Raw genomic sequence first — 6,273 nt, 5'->3', positions numbered from 1 at the left:
ACCACAACAAAGTAACATGAACAAGGTGGCTTAAGCAATAAAAAATTACTTTTCTCAGTTTTGGAAGCTGGAAGTTTGAGACCAGGGTGCCATCAACACTGTTGTCTTCTGAGGTCTCTCTCTTGGGCTGTCTTCTCCCTGTGTCTTCACATGATCCTTCCTCTACATGTGTCTGCTATATATTGGATGTTTGTGCACCCTACCCCCAAGCAATGGTATTGGATAGTGGGGACTTTCAAAGCTTGCCACCCTCATGAATAGCATCAGTGCCCTTATAGAAGAGGCTCCACAGAGCTCCCTTGCTCCCTTCCACTGTGTGAGGACACAATGAGATGGCTGTCTATGAACCTGGAAGAGAATCCTTAACAGACATTGAGTCTGCTGGTCCAAGTCTGGAGCTTGGTCTTGGTCTTCCAGGCTCCAGAACTGTGAGAAATAAATTTCCATTGTTTATAAGCCATCGGTTGTGTGTTATCTGGTTGTAACAGTTCAGATGGACTAAGGCAGTGTCTGTGTCCCAATCATCTATTATAAGGATATCAGTCTGATTGGATCAGGGCCCACTATAGTGACCTCATCCTAAAAGGCTATGTCTCCAAATACAGTAAAGTTCTGAGGTATTGAAGACTAGAACTCCAACATATTAATTTTGGCAGAACACAACTCAACCCATAGCAAAGGGTTATAGAGTAAATGACTTTAGGCATTGAGAAAAACTTTTCAACTATTGCTCCCGTATGAAGTGGTTGGCACAGTGTCAATACACAGTGTATACTTAATAGGTATAACCCATTATTCTTTTTCTTCTCTGCATCCTTCTCATCTATGCCCATTACCTTCCCATTTCTTTTCCCCAATTTTCCTTTCATTTTTCTACTGATTATTTCCCTGTTTTGCTACTCTTTCCCTGAACTTCATTCTCTTCTGGAATAAGCAACAGTCATACCTCCAAGAGAGCACGGCAGTCATTCATGGGTGTGGCAGCCAATTGATCACTATATTCTGTGGGTAAGAATATGGGGCTAGAGAGCAGCATCTGCATCTCAGGAGAGAGATTCCATGAGGTCAGGGGCCTCCGAAAGAACATAAGATTCCTAGGGATCATCAGCATTCTGAAAACTACAGAACACTTATGAAAGAAATTGAAGAGGACACAAAGAAATGGAAAAACATTCCATGCTCAAGGAGTGTAAAAACAAACATTGTTAAAATGTTTATGCTATCCACAGTAATTTACACATTTAGTGCAATCCCTATCAAAATCACCAGCATGTTTCACAGAGCTGGAACAAATAACCCTAAAATTCCTATGGAACCACAAAGGACCCTGAATAGACAAAACGATCTTGAAAAAGAAAAGCAAAGCTGGAGGCATTGAGATTCCAGAATTCAAGCTGTATTACAAAGCTGTGATCATCAAGACAGTATGGTACTGGCACAAAAACAGACAGTGGACCAGAATAGAGAACTCCGAAATTGACCCACAACTTGATAGTCAACTTATCTTCAACAAAGCAGGAAAGAATATCCAATGGGAGAAAGACGGTCTCTTCAACAAATGGTGTTGAGGGAACTGGACAGCTGCATGCAAAAGAATGGAACTGAACCACTTTCTTACACCATACACAAAAATAAGTTCAAATGGATGAAAGATCTAAATGTGAGACAGGTGACAGGCACTGAGGTGGGCACTTGACGGGATGAGCACTGGGTGTTATTCGATATGCTGGCAAATTGAACACCAATAAAAAAATAAATTTATAAAAAAAAAAATGTGAGACAGGAAACCATTAAAATCCTAGAGAAGAACACAGACAGAAAACTCATTGACCTTGGTCTTAGCAACTTCTTAGTGGACAGGTCTCTGGAGGCAAGGGAAACAAAATCAAAACTGAACAATTGACACTTCATCAGGATAAAAAGTGTCTGCACAGTGAAGGAACCAGTCAACAAAACTAAAAGGCACCCTATAGAATGGGGGAAGATGTTTGTAAATGACGTATCTGACAAAGGGTTCGTATCAAATCTGCAAATGATTTATCAAATTCAACACCCAAAAAATAAATAATCCAGTTAAGAAACGGGCAGAGGGCACGAATAGACACTTTTCCAAAGAATAAATATAGATGATTAATAGACACATGAGAAGATCCTCACCATCACTCGTCATCAGGGAAATACAAATCAAAACCATGATGAGATAGTACCTCACATGTCAGAATGGCTTAAATTAACAAGACAGGAAACAACAGGTGTGGGGAAAGGGAAACCCTTTTACAATGTTGGTGGGAATACAAACTGGTGCAGCCACTCTGTAAAACAGTATAAAGGTTCCTCAAGAAGTTAAAAATAGAACTACCCTATGACCCACCAGTTACACTAGCAGGTATTTCCTGAAAGTGTACAAAATACTGATTCAAAGGGATACATGCACCCTAATGTTTATAGCAGCAACATCCACAATAGCCAAACTATGGAAAGAGCCTTAATGTCCATTGACAGATGAATGGATAAAGAAGCAGCAATATATATAATTATATATATAAAATATTACTCAGCTATCAAATAGAGTGAAATCTTGCTATCTGCAGCAGCATGGGTGGAGCTAGAACCTATTATGCTAAGTGAAATAAGTCAGATAAAGACAAATACTATGATTTCACTTATATGTGGAACTTAAGAAAGAATACACATGAACATGGGGGGAAAGAGAGGGAAACCATAAAAATGAATGTTAACTATGAAGAACAAACTGAGGGTTGCTGGAAGGAGGTGGGTAGGTGGGGATGGGTTAAATAGGTGATGGGTATTAAAGGGGGCACTTGTTATTAAGAGCATGGGGTACTTGTGTAAGTGATGAACCACTAAATTCTACTCCTGAAACACGTATTACACTGTATATTAACTAACTGGAATTGAAATAGAAACGAAGACTATAAAAAAGGAGGAGGAAGAGGAGGAGGAAGAAGAAGAAGTGAGTTATAATTTATAGGGTTTCATCCCAGGTAAGGAAATGTCAAATAGGTTTCTGCATAAATGATAGCAGACCCATTGCCTATGTGACATTGAGTCAGTGTTAAGGAGGAAAAGTCAATGAGACTTGAGCTCCCCAGGCGCTACCTGAGCGGGGAAGTGAAGCATTTTCCTCCAAGAAAGACTTGGCCACCTCTGAAGATGAAACCACATGAGAAGGAACTAGTTTGGTCCAAAAGAAAAAGCACATCTTTGGATTTGTACTGTTATTTCATTCAGACCCACTACCTCAGCACTTTATACAGGGCACAGAAGCCAAAAGTAAATCAATTTAGCTTCATAAAAATACGTGAATACAAAATGCAAACATGCTATTTTTCCATTTAAAACACATGCAAAAAATCTATTAAAGAAATTTTTAAAATTCAGTAGGCTAAACAAAAATAAATGAGGTATCTCTTTCAGTTCTAACCTGTTTCTTCCATCCTGCAAACAGAGCCTCTGTAGACAGAGGAGTACACAAGTGGCCAAGAGGGGACACAAAATTCAAAAGAGAGAACACACACACACACACACCACACACACACACACACACACACGGAGAGTAAAACCCAGGCATGTGTGTAGGTAAAAGAGGCAGTGAAGTACTATCAGGATGGGGAAACAAACAGAAGGGAAAATAGGGATGAATTTATATTAAAGAATGTCTCCATCTTGTGGTCATTATGGTGTAACCACTAATTAAGTCAAGTTTTATTTCCATTTATTCATCCATCCATCTTTCTGTGCATTTATTCACCAACCTAACTGGTACTTTCCAGTTGTGGCAGGCACTGTTCTGAGTGTTAGGGCTAGAGTAGTGAACAAAATTCCCTGCCTTTCTGTAACTTCCATTCTGGTTAGAGTTTACATTAATTAAACAACTATAATGTGTGGTATGTTACATCAGAAAAACAGGGGCGGGTATATCAGAAGCTGTTGGGGGAGGCAGTCAGGATTTTGATCAGGGTGACTTTCAGTAAGTCCTCAGTGAGGTGGGAGAAGGGCCTGAGGAGAGGGAAAGAGGGACGCCCCAGTTGTGTGGGGAGGGAACATCCAGGAAGAGGGAACAGTCAGTGCAAAGGCTTTGAGTGGAAGGCTAAGGCTGGTGCTCAAGAAGGGTGAAAAAACCATCTGGGGCTGTAGTGTGGTGAGCAGGGAGGTGAGTGACTAGGTGAACTTCTAGAAGAACCAAGAGAAGAACAAGGAGGTGAGGAAGGAAGGAGGCAGCACAAGGAAGAAGACCAGGTTTGGTCTGGTCATACAGGCTTTGGTTTTGGTGCTGAGTGAGGTAATGGAGGATTCTGAACCTGGGAGGGATGAGATAGGACATGTTAACTCTGGCTACTCAGTTAGAGGAGCCTCCAGGGAACCCAGACTGTTAGGGCCACTGTGGTTCTACAGGTGAGAAATGGGGTAGGCTTGGATCAAGGCTATGGGGATGGTAAAAATGGTAATATTCTAGATACATTCTGAAAGAAGATTCAACAAGGTTTTTGTAGTGTAAGTGCCTGAAAATCAGCTTTTGATTGCTGAGGCATACATTTCCAAGACATCTATTTTGAATAAACATATTGCCAGCTATATGATACAACTACTGCTAAAACAACTAGATAAGAAAAGGAACCAGGGTGTCCCATCTGAGTTTCCTTTTTAGAAAGTCCTTGGCAATCTAGATTATTGACCACTTAAGGAACTCTGCTATCACCTCTTGTGCCCTAATTCCTGCTCTGTTTTAAATTTATGAGTAAAGAGTAAAGCCAAGAAATCCTAGGTAGCCTACCCTCAATCTCAGTAAGGAGAGTACCCAGGTCTGTAATCTCTATCTGACACCTTGCTTGATGGCTCTTGGGCATGCCATATGCCTTCCAAGATCTCTGAGTAATAAATTTCTTTTTTCAAAGTCCCTTGATAGTTGTTGCTGAGATACATCTTCCAATAATAATAAGAGCCACAAGGGCCATGCCAACCACAATATTGGCTCTCGATGGGAAAATGTCTGTGGGGACTTGCCATAGGTAGTGGGGGCCCAGGTGAGTGCCTCAGGCATTCCAAGCTAATAATATCACTATCAATAGGCTGAGAAGGACACAGAACAAAAACTACAGGAGTTCATGATTACTAGACAGCCCTTCAAAAAATATTAGAAAGGAAGAATGCTCACCATTTGCTTCAATGTGGATGGAACTGGAGGGTATTATGCTGAGTGAAGTAAGTCAATTTGAGAAGGATAATCATTATATGGTTTCACTCATACAGGGAATAAAAGAAACAGTGAAAGGAATTATAGGGGAAAGGAGAGAAAATGACTGGGAAAAATTAGAGAGGGTGGCAAAACATGAGAGACTTCTAACCCTGGGAAATGAACAAAGGGTTGCAGATGGAGGTGGGCAGGGGGGGGATGGGGTGACTGGGTGATGGGCACTGAGGGGGGCACATGACAGGATAAGCACTGGGTGTTATACTATATGTGGGCAAGTCAAACTTCAATTAAAAAAAATAAATATTAGAGGGCTCTCCTTGAGCGGGAAGGAAAGACTAAAAGTAACAAAGACAAGAAAGGACCAGAGAAATCTCCAGAAACAATGACAAAACAAGTAATAAAATGGCACTAAATAAATATTTATGAATAATTACTTTGAATGTAAATGGACTAAATGCTCAAATCAAAATACATAGGGTGTCAGAATGGACAAAAACAAACAAACTAGATCCAACTCTATAGTACCTACAACATACTTATTTGAGATGTGAAGACACCTGCACATTGAAAGTGGGGTGACGCAGAAATATTTATCACACAGACGGATGTCAGAAGAAAGTTGGAGTAGCAATACTCAGATCAGATAAACTAGATGTTAAAACAAAGATTAACAAGAGACAAAGAAGGATATGACACCATATGATAATAAAGGAGACAATCCAACAAGAAGATCTAACCACTATAAATATTTATGCACCCAATGTGGGAGCAACCAAACATATAAAACCTTAATAAAAATACAAACTATATATATAAATGTATATATATAAACAACACAACAAAAATTAATTAATTGATTATAATACAATATTACCCCAAAGATACAGAAGCAATGAAACGCCGGGACACCTGCAACCTGATGTTTCTAGCAGCAATGTCCACAATACCCAAACTGTGGAAGGAGCCTCGGTGTCCATCGAAAGATGAATGGATAAAGAAGATGTGGTTTATGTATACAATGGAATATTACTCAGCCATTAGAAATGACAGATACCCAC

This window comes from Canis lupus, chromosome 19 (genome assembly GCF_011100685.1).
Source record: "Canis lupus familiaris isolate Mischka breed German Shepherd chromosome 19, alternate assembly UU_Cfam_GSD_1.0, whole genome shotgun sequence".
Lineage (NCBI taxonomy): Eukaryota > Metazoa > Chordata > Mammalia > Carnivora > Canidae > Canis > Canis lupus.
This window is presented reverse-complemented; position numbering follows the sequence as displayed.